Genomic DNA, 13113 nt, shown 5'->3' on the forward strand with positions numbered 1-13113 from the left:
AATTATATGCATATATTATGCAAAATATCAAAACAACATTTACAATTAAAAATTACAAAATAAAATAGATTGGTATATCATATCATATCACATTAACATCTATAAAGCAAATATTAGTCTAAACATGTTACAATTGTTACGAGCGATTTCTAAGAAGTTTTTAAAAAATATTTAGGTACCCCAAACCTATAATATTTCACATATTTAACTCAAAAGTAAAATAATTCGACAAAATAAATTTCAAAGTAATTATAAATGTATATGTAACACACAAATACATATACCTAATACATTAACATCACTAGGTATCTATAAAAATGTATACATAATAAGTTATATATGTATAATTAAGGAGTATCCACTATATTACAATTTATTTGTGACAACAAAAATTAGTTTTTGACTTATTTAATAGCTTTATTATTATGTATATTATAAAAATTAAAAGCATATCATTACAAAAAAAAAACCTTAAATAAATAATCCTTTTTTTAATAATTAAATAATAAAATACAACTTTTATCAGTAAAAGTAAATAACATAACATTTTATTACCGTCAATAATTTTGCCGATATAAACTATTTAAATTAGTATATAATATATGCTTAAATAAACAAAAAATTGACGTTATAATATTATATTATGCTTAAACCCATAAATATATGCGAAGACATTCAGCAAATGTACTAAATTCATAGCCCTGGTTATAATAATAATAATAATAATAATGTAGTTATAATTTTCTATCAATATGAAAGAAAAAATAATTCGATTTTCGTTCAAATTATAATAAAATATATTATATATGAATGTAGTTGTAATATTCTATTAATATTTAATATGAAACAAAAATGGTTCCATTATTATTTAAAAATATCTATCATTATTGGACAATAGTGTATGATATGATAACTTTATTGCATATACATAAGTGTTATAGAACAAGTAAATACAAAAAATAACAGTAATTTTAATTGCATAATATATAAATTTAAACACGAACAATTAATTATACACCTTACCGTCAAAGACTTAATAATGAAATATTACATAAATACATAATATATTAATATGTATACATATACTAAACAAACAAAAAGTATAATAATATATAAATAATATTTAAAATATTATATTAATATACATACACATGTCCCATATGCGTAATATATTGTATATAACCTAACCCGTGTGCGTAAAACGAATACATCAATAAAAATCTGTTTTGCAATCGTAAATAATGTAAGGCCTGAAAGAAAATAAAATATTGGCTTATCAAATAATAATTATTTTCGCAAAAAATGTACACACGGCATATTTAGGATTCGCAAATGTCATTCCATATTTATTTATACGGTTGTGATACATCAATTCAGTATAATGATGGGTGACACACAAGTCATAGTCGTTGCCGAAATTATTTTATCAGTCAATAAACGCCAGCAACACTTTAATAATATAATGATGTTATTCACATTTTATTGTTACTATTAACACGACAACGTCTAACTATATAAATATTTTATTGGAGAAATATGATCGTTGCACATTTGTTGATATGGTATTGAACATTTGCCACAAGCACGAAGTGATATTAAAAAAAAAAAGAAAGAAAAAAACACAAAAATTAACTATTTTTGACTACTTGGCAGCTGTAAGGATGACAATAATGCATATACATCGTGGGTAGAGCAAAGTAAAATTCACTATTATTAGTCCGTGTATTATGCATAATATACAACCATACAGGGCAATCCAATTAATCTAAAACTACGATTTGAAAAAGTTCTATTTCTTTCTACTTTTTTAATCAGTACGTGGTCACGTAGATCACATAAAGAGTATTTTGTGCCTATCTATAATTAATATTATTTTATCAGAAGATAAAATATAAATTATTAGTTATACAATGATTATACTGATTATAGACTATAGTATTATATTGTTTTTATTTTAAACCGTGTGTACAGTAAGTATAAGTATGTATAAGCCCACTAAATCAAAAATCTCAAAAATATTTTTAATTTTAACTCGGTGGATTATTTTTGAATCAACAAATAAAGTTATCCTTTTTTTTTTTTTATTATTTAAGAAAATTTACAATCTATATACAATTTATATAATAAGTAAATATGATGCGATGAATATTACAGGACATGAAAATGTTGAGGGAAGGGGGTCTTTCCTAAGTTATCCTAACTGTCTAATTTTAAGTTCTTAAATTGATCAGAAAATGATAGCTATAATAGGATATTTATAACTAGATACCTAGTTAATAAGTCTAAAAAAATAACTTTTAAACCAGCTAATGGCGCTAATAATGCACACTTTTGTATACCAAGTTATTCATTTAACGTAAGACACTCGCTATTTCAAAAACGTTAGTCGCTTTTGAAAATATTTTTTTCATAATTAAGTTGGTAAAAATAACATTTTTTTTTTACTATTTTTTATCATTATCATTTTCAACTTTTTTTTTAAATGACAATCTGCATTTTTTATTTCCTATTCGAAAACAAAATGTTTTTTTGGAGTACCTAATTACTTTGATATAAAAACAAATCGAATTTTGGACCATTAGTTACTAATACTTTTTTGAAATTTGATTTTCATTTATTGAAACACTGAATGATTTGAAATACTACGTATTCGTATTCGTAGTATGAAATTAAAAAATTTGTAAAATATACATTTTTGTTTTGTAAAGACTAACAATTAAGTAAAAGTAATATTTTGAAAAAAACGTTGATATTTTCTGAAATAATAAGTGACAGTACGTTAAATGGATATTAATGATATTATTATATACATAGTTACTTACTTCGGGTTTTTATTGTTTAGTGGAACAATATACTAACAACTACTCTCCGTTCTGAAATCATTAGGTCTAGGTCTAGTGAAAAATATGTGTAGTTACAATAATTTAATGTAATCGGGAAAACTTTACGCACGAATATTTTGACGGACAAATGTCTATAGTACATACCTAATAATATAGTATATTAGGTAAGCCGTACACGTAATATAGATGTATTCCGCGCACATATCATCGAACCATTGCTACAGATGGGTTTTTTTGTTCGTCAGGCAATATTATATATATATATATATATATATATATATATATATGTTTTGAACGCGTAAAAATAATATTATAATAATATAATACAAACAGGAGGCGAGAAACAATACTCAGAATAATAAGCACTGAACTTTGGTGTTTTGATACACATCTAACCGACAGTTTTCATTGTTCGTAGCAAACGGTTTAAGTTCAAAATATAATTATTATTACACATTTTAGTATCACCTCAAGTCCTCTGCACTACGCCGTTGCTTATAAAAGAATATTATATTCAATGACTGCAGAGTGTGTTCGTATTAGTGTGTCGCGCCGACTGGTAACCCACCCCACTGAATCACATTACCCCGCTTATCTAAACTTTAAATACTTATAAATTATAATTATTTAACTATTCAGTTGGAACTTGATTTTTATAAATAAAATTCTTAAAAAATATTCAATCTCGGGATATGAAATTTAAAATACCTGTCATTCAAAAAAGTAAAAATCTTTTTGAAAAATGATTTTTTTTTTAATAATAACTTAATATTAGGTGAAAAAAATTCACAAATAAATGCTTTAACTGTTACAAGAATCATCCAGTTTATATAATATATATTGTTTATCATTCTTTTAATAATCCAAAATCATACATTTTTTAACGATACGATATACTAGGTACATATAGCATTATTCGATATTTTTTTTTCTGGATATAGCAAGCAAATATTCTCTCAAAAATGCATTACATCTACTTATATAGGTTCTAGAAATTGAATATTTATTATTCTTATAATATTATAGTTTGTTTGTGTATCACATATAATACTGTAGGCATACTTGGCATACTTTGTCATATTAGACATAATTTATAATTGTATTGTGAATATAGTGATTAGATTTATAATTGATATACACATTGATCCACCAATCGTGCTCACTCGTATTTTTCCTTTTTTCCTTTAATAATGAATTTATTAAAAATCTGAATTCTGAAACGTAGAAGTATACCTTTACCTTAAAGCTAAAGGTCATATTTTAAAATACCTACTAAGTCACTAAGATAATGAGATTAATTATCCACGCTGAAAAAGTGTCCTGTGGTAATATCAACTTATTTTTTTCATATAATAATAATAGTCACCCTTTTCCCAGTGAATTGTTTACGAGAAAACTTGTTTTAAAATGTCAAAGTAAAATCAAAAATCGAAAGAGTAGATAATTTTTTAGTCACCTATTTAACTCTGTGTCATAATAAAGGTACGATAACTGATTTGGAAAATATAGGTGCTATATAGCGATATAATATAACATACCATATTATGCATTATTCAGAATTACATCAATTTTATATTTTTATAAAGCAACAACTATTCGTTCAAATTTTGTCCAAGTTCATCCACATTTTCAAAAAAAAAAAATCATCTACTTAAACAATTTGTAGTTTAAAAAGTTTGTTTTTAATAACGCAAAAAAGTTGTATTTTTGTTTCCACAAAACACTCCTTAAATGGTATACAAATCTAAATAATTGGAAATATATTCCTTAAGCATAGTTAAAGAAAACAATTATGGTAAGCAAACTTGGTAAATCATCCCGTATAGTTTATGTATAATAATAATATAAAATAAATAAATTATGATTAACTTAAAAATTAAAAGTGATAACGATTAAACTAAAAATGTTATAATATTGATAATCATAATATTTCATATAATTTCGATTATTGTACGACCACTGATAATTAATATCAAATTAAAAACATATATAACTATAAAAGTAACTATAATATTGTATTTTATATTTTATTAAATATTTTAATGCGTTTTATTTGTGCAATCATTCCTGATACACCGTATTTGATATTTTTGATATCTGCAGATTGAAATGATGTGACAATCACAATATTATTAGGTAATGAATTTCAATTGATTCGTTTCAAATGTTGTACACAGACAATTTACGAAGCGATAAGATTGAATTACACAATTTCAAAATACATGGCAAGGTATATAATCACAGACAAAAAACAAACTTTTTAACATAGTATGTACCTAATTCGCTCCGCTAAAACTATATTTAAATAAATCTTTTTACATCTTAAATATGGTCATTATTCTATAGAAGTCAAATATTTATTTATTTAAAGTATGTTCACAATTATTATAGGAAATATAATAATATACGAGTACCCGTAAAAAAATAATCATGAATTAAAACAATATTTAAATAAAGAAATTTATTGTATTAGTTCATATTTATAACAAATAAATTGAATCAATAAATACATGCAATTGTGTATAGGCCATGTATTTTAATATTATAAGTATTATATAGGTAGTCCTTCAATACTCTTAATATTGTAGGTAATTGAAATAATAATAATTATGATAAATATTAAAACCTAGACTTGATGAGATGGCATGTTGAGACACTTGTTAAGTACAGTATAAAGTGTGAAATAAGAGTTTGTGTACTCATAATAGATTATAAAGAGTGTAGGATAAATAATAAATGATAAGCTATAGTACCTATAGGTATATAATTTTGTCTAGGATTTCTATGCACTTTGCGTTGTTTTTTTACGCCAGCTGCGCGATACTCATTTTATAATAAGTATATAATTTTTAATCAAAATAAGAAGTTTTTATCTTGCATTATTTGAAATTTTTTATTTTATTGTCATTTATTATTTTTACAGCATTTTAGTGCTTTTAGAGAATTTAACACTAAAATCATATTTAAAAAAAATATATTTTTTAAGATTATTCATTGAAAAAGTAACTTTGTAACGTGCTAACAAAGTTTTTACATAGGTAATCGATTATTATAAAACGCGCATGATATCTTGGACAGATCCATACAGGTGCGATATAACAATTGCGATTGCACACGGCACAAACGGCGACGACCAGTTAAATGAGAATAATTATTTTTCTGATTAAAATGTCCTCAATAAAGATTAGAGTGCACTTCTGCAAAACTTTTTTTTTAATTTAATAAAAAAAATGTTTGTTTACAATGAAAAATTTTTAAGATTTTATGATATTATCTAGCTGTATATAAAATATTATGTATTTAGTATTATTATAATCAAATATTAGTATATTATACAGAAATTAGGTACGACTATTATATATTATATATATGAAATTACTATTTAAAAGTAAATAAGTAGGTACCTCTGTCTTCTCTACTGATTTCAGGTTTTTGAAAACACTTCAATTTCTTGCTCCGTCACCAATAAAAAAAATATATTTAATATGTATATCTAACCCGTGATTATAATTCATCACACATCAGTAAATGCGTGTCTAATCAATTTGTTTATTATCTATAAAGTATATGATGAACTAACTAAGTAGCTATAATAGCATATTATATAGTAGTAGCAACTATCTACTTATTAATTATTATCAATTATTTTTATAGTGCTTAAAATTAAAATTAATACCTAATGATATGTTCATACCTGCAGTCGCAAATAAAAACAACTATATGTATAGGAGTACTTATATGTATTGAATTCTGTAGGTATCTGTTTCTTTAATTCTTATTTCCGTTTACAAATATTTAATATATTTAAACTATTTAGTTTTAATCGACTCGTAAAAAACCATGGTTCGTTTTTATTAATAGTAATTTAATTTTTATGATGAAAAAAAAATTTTAAGTTCTATAAAAATAATATAACCGTTACAGATAAGCTGGTTTACGATGTAAAATAGTTACACTAATTAAACACAAACGAGAAATTTCATAAGCCCAACAACAATAAATTATTGGGTATAATTTTAAATTTCAAATAAGACCGCATAGTATAATAATAGTACTAAGTATTATTTGTTTTTTAATGTTCAATATTTACGATCATAAACCGTGATGAAGTTAGAATATTATAGTTCGCTAAAGTTACAATTGTTTGTTATCCCAATCGTATTCTTATGGAGTGAATGTAGTATCCATTAGTATATAAACGTTAAAAACGTAAGATTTTTTTAATATAAATATTGTTATGGGTGATATAACGAAATTTTTTTATTCCTTTAATATTTTAAAATATAAAATATTTCATAAATATGATGTAAGTCATAAATTATATTATATACGATTAGTGAGTACTCATTCACATAAAATAAATTTGCATAATGTTTTATTTTTCTTGATTTAAATACATTGCATGTATCTGAATAATACTCGTATAATATACAAAAACCATAATTTTGTGGAAAAAAAATTCATTGATTTAATCCATAAAAACTGGCCATTATTACATTATATTTAAATATTTTTATTTGCATTGCGCATGGATAAGTACAGTGCATCGATTAACCAGTATATTGCAGGTTTTCCGCTTATACTCGTTATGAAAAATTAAATAATCAATTGTGATTATAAAATACTATATAATGTAAATAAATACATAATATTATAATACATCTTTTGCCCACGCGATTGAAATATTTTCTTTTTTGCTCAGGTTATGATGATATTTCATTCAAACCTTTAATAATAAGTCAATTTGGACATCATAATATTATCATCTTATATTAACCACTTATCTTTGGATGCAATATGATATACCTATTTACACGTTGACCCTAAACTCCGTCGTGTGTATTGATTCATTTATATTCGTATTATGACATTTCTTGTAAGTCGAACGTCCCTTGTACATCTGCAGTCATGCCTTTCTGTTTATATTAAATTCGACTTTTCAAGCACCAATTTTTGTCTTCATAATCTGTAATAAACATTGCATTTTATATAGCAGCGTAAAACATTTTTCTTAGCTTTTGGACAAGCCTGACATGGCTATATAAGTATTTTCTCGGTCCTCTTCTGTTTTCACTTTTAATATTATGATTATTAATATTATTTTTGATAATACATACAAATATGCTTCAAGTACTTAAATATATTAAACTGATTAAAGTATATTATATTGAAATAGTAATACTTATTTATTATTATTGACAACTTAATTAATTTAATATTTGAGAATTAAACAAAACGTTTTAAAAGTTACTCCTATTGAGTTTCTATCGTATAGTCACTTTAATAACGTAACCAAATAAATCAATGTAATCAATATTGTTATTTTATTGTTGCCTATCCCATCCCAATTGAATTTAATGGTACATCATAGTAATAATTACAGTTTTATAATCATAGAAGGGCACGGTTAGACAATTTCGACATTGTTCGTGGTAATTTCCCGTAATAAAATCGTATATTTTTTTAATCAATTTATGGTTTGACGACGGTGGATATTCTTTTGAATTGAGTAAGTAAAACAGATTGTTTGGTTTATTTTCTAAGCATAAATTAAATTTAAAACAAAATAATATGAGCATATTATATTGAGTCATGAGTATAATATTGTATAGGTAATAATTTTGTTTATGTGTATTATTTTTTTAATTATATTTTTCGACCAACCTTATTGATTTTAATTGATTATACTTAAAATAATATAATTTAAATCTAAAACCTCTTTAAAGTAATTAATATTATTTTATATATCAATAATGATGTACAATTTCTTTATTTACTTACATATTTTTAACATTACATTATAGGGGGGGGGGGGGCAAAATCAAATTTTGGGGGGTACTTGCCTACACTGGCTCCCGTGTATCACCGCCCCTGGTCTTCAATTATTGAATACCATTTAAGAGATTAATAAATTAAATATCGAATAAGTAGGGAATAACATTGTTATAACTTAAAAGATTGATAATTTATGAACAAATATTGAAAAATAATTCGTGATTAATCAAAAGTTTTTATGATATCATATGATATGTATAAAGGTAATAATGAAATAGTCTAAAATTTTACGTTTTAAAACGTAATATTATGCATAATAATATAATACGATTGCTTACTAGTCGTAGAGATATCATTGTATTTTCTATGGATGTTTACTTTCTTAATCTTAATCTTCACATTTATTATTAAAATAGTTAAGGAAACATTATAGGTAGTATATATAATACATTCATATTTAACTGAACATAAACAACAACTATAACACAATTTGATTATTTAATTTGTTTTGATACAGGACTATTAATTGTGTGATCTAAAGTGTAGGTATTGTTCGTGATTGTAACTGTAGCTGGTATTTAACGAAAACCACACGTTCATTTATGTTATAAATAAAAATGTTGCTACAATATTTTGCGAGTAAACTTCATATTATCATACTTGTTAGATATTACATAGTGATTCAAGTACCCGATTATTTTTAAAAAAGCCATATAAACAGAGATAATTACTTTGTTGATAATATATTCGTTCTTATTATAGTTATTTTATCATTTAAAATAGTCAAAAACTAATCGAACTATAAAAGGTGTAAAAATGATTTTTTTAATGATCATCTACATACATTATTTAAAAATATGCTGTAACTAAAATACAGCAGTCATGTGCATCCATTTTAAAATTTATTTATATGTTATTTATAACTTATAAGTAAATAAAAAATAATAAATACAAATAAAAATATTAATAAATAAAATATGAGCATGAAATAATATATTATACTAAAATAACCACTAACGTAGTATGAATAAAAATTGACAAACTCAAGTTGTTTGAATAAAATATAAATAGTTTAAATTCGTAAACAATATAATTATAATATTGAACAATATGAAAACGTATGTGTAGTGTATACCTACCATATATTATATACTTATAACTTATTATAATTAATATACCTAATATGAGTATTAACTGATATTTGTTATTATTATTACTTATTATTGTACTGAAACTTTGTTTTGTATCAATTATCGATATTGCAGATTACAATATTATTAACGTTTATGTGTGTAATAGCTGTACGAAGCTGCAGATATAATAGGTGCTTATACGATAATTCAAATATGTAACTATACGAAATAATTAATTGAGATAGTTTAAATATGTTTAATTCCCTACGTCATAGTTAGGTAGGTACTAGGTAGTAGGCACTACATGGCCACATATATTTCATACAAAACGTTTTTGTAACAAATAATACATGTTCAATGAACCAACATTTCAAATATGTAAATTTGACTATTAAATTTAATCAGTGAACATTATAATAATATAACCAAAAAATAAAAGCATTTTCAACAGTAAAAACATACCATCATAATCTTTATATATATATTGTACTGCATATTGAAAATTTATTTTTAACGGTTTCAGTTTTTTTTGTATAATAGAGTATTTACCTCTATGTAATTTTACATATTACTTACTAAAATTAAAAATTTTAGGTACTAATAAATAAATAAAAGAAAATGAAGAACTAAAATAACAAGTTTTATAAAAAAGCATATGTCGAAAAGTAATTACGTATTATATTTATAAGTTTCGAAAATTATATGGTTTCGAAATGATAATATAAATAATAAGACAATAGTTTAAGAAATTATATAAACAGAAAATAAATTATTTTACTAGTTTTAACTTTTTTTCATATAGTTATTTCATATTTGAAAGTGCTATGCACAAAGTATACTTGAAAAACACTGGGCGATTCTTTTATTAAACAACACTTATTATTTAAAAATCTATTAATGAATTTGAAAAAAAAAAATATTTTTATCGATACAATTTTTAAATTTTTGATTGATATATTATATTAAGTGTTGTTTGATTAAATAATCACTCTATATAGGTGTGTAAACAAGGTGGTTGCTCACCCCTATATTATTGTCCTTTCTTTAATAAATTTATTCAAATTTTGATATATTATTATAAAGACCATATTTTCAAATTCTTAATAATTTTTCATACAACTTAAGAAGTGTCCTATGGCCATACAATTTTTTTTTTAAATTAGAACCCCTTTTTTATTATTAATTATTTAGTCGATAATTTTTCTGAAATATTTTATGCAATCAATGCAAAATTTGAACAAGTATTTTTTCAATTATTATTACAAAGAATAATAGTCCTTATGACCTTAAAAATGGTTTTACAAGAATATAAAATATAAATGTATTAGATCTAATACTTGTATTATTAAAGTTGGACCATTTTTACAAATCGTCAATGTTGATACATTACCTAATATTATTTACTTAAAAACAACTCGCTCTAATTTTGATTTTGATACACCAAATTATTATTAACTATTAAATAATTTACAGTGTAAAAGGAAGGTTCACGTTTGAATAACAGAAGTTTGTATCTTCACATGAGTACATGACACCCCTTAATTAGTACAAAAAAAAAAAGAAGAATTTAAATATGATCTTTAAGTATATATACAAAATACAAATTGCAAAAATCAGATTTTGAATAACTATATTATTGGAGAGAAAAAGAGACGATCGTGCCTGGTTAATCATCACGTATAATAAATGTATGATGTTTATGTTCATATTATGCTACATAATAATTATTAATTGTATTTCTTTATTTCCAGTGGCAGATATAGAGAATTGTTTTAGGGGGCAAATTTTCAAAAAATATTTATTTATATCAAATTTTAAAAACCGAAAATATCAGTAATATCATTGATTTTAGAATATACTACTAATACCTATATTATATTATTTATATTTATATTTATGAGGGATTCGCATAAAATATAGCAACCATATAAACAATTATAGAATATTAGAATTACGTAAAAAAAACACGACCCAAGGGGGGGAGGGAAGTGTTTACTCCATCACCTCCCACCATAACTACCACTGGTTGTTCCTAAATGTATTGATTTAGACTATACTTTATACTCTGAATTATTCGAACGTTACGTAATATTATAATAAACAAACTAAGACTTATGAAAAATGTATTACTTTTACATATTCACTATGTATACTTGAAACAGTTGAAACCACAAAATATAATTTATTTTACACTTATATAAGTTTCAGGTTTGTCATAAATCATAATTTATAAATTATTAGTTTATAATATGATAAAATTGAATGTTTTCATAAAATTTAAAAATGTACAAAGCCAAGAAACTATCACTTTTCAAAAACAAAATTCATTTAAATAATACATTATATATATAATATTGTAGGTAGGTACATTTGAATTAATTATTTTCATTATTTCATATCTCGCTATGGATAGTTTTTGTATTCATTATAAAAATATTAATCTCACACAATCAATCGTAGTTGATATACCTTATTTGAATAAGCAGGATAGTTATATACATATATGTATACGTACGTAATAATATACATTATTATTTAAAAGTCGATACAAATTAATTGTTTGAATAAAATAGCTGAATTTGTGAATATTACTGAAAATAAATACAAAATTATTCGGACTTGCGTGTTTACAGGCATATAAATTAAAAAATACCCAAAATGTGATAGATTTTCTTAAAAATTATTAGATTTTGTTATATTTTCTAATAGATAAATGGCCATCAACACTATTTCAAATGTTGTTAAACTAGATAATTATTTTAGATGCTTACTTAATAACATGTAAGATGGAATATTAAAAATACGGAAAATATAAGTAAAAATAGGTAAAATATTGGACATGTATAAAAAGATAGAAAATTATTTATTGAGAATCGTATTTTTATTGCGAATTATCCCGTTGCAAACACATATTGTTGGAATTGTATTTGTAATATTTGTATTGAATCATATTACTTTGAATTTTGAAATCAAAATCCGTTTGAAATATATTGTGTCGGAAACTAATTCGCTCGGGAACGTAATAAATTTTACTCGCAAAATATTATGTTGGAAACTTAATATATTGTTTGAACTGTAATATACTGTACAATTTTTTGTAGGAATCGTAGTATATTTGTTTAAAAACTTATGTTTATGGAAAATATTTAGCTGGAAATGTACCATGTACCTTGGTTACAGTATATGGTTCCGAACAAATACCAACTTTTCCTGGAAATGCTTTCCGACGAAATATGTTTTTGAGCTAATACTATTTCGACAAAATACATTTTAATAAATACGATTGCAAAATAATATTTGCCAAAGGTTTAATTTCTAGGTGCATACAATTCCAAGTAAATACTTTTTCGCCAAAACTTTTT

Source organism: Rhopalosiphum padi, chromosome 2 (assembly GCF_020882245.1).
Source record: "Rhopalosiphum padi isolate XX-2018 chromosome 2, ASM2088224v1, whole genome shotgun sequence".
Taxonomy (NCBI): domain Eukaryota; kingdom Metazoa; phylum Arthropoda; class Insecta; order Hemiptera; family Aphididae; genus Rhopalosiphum; species Rhopalosiphum padi.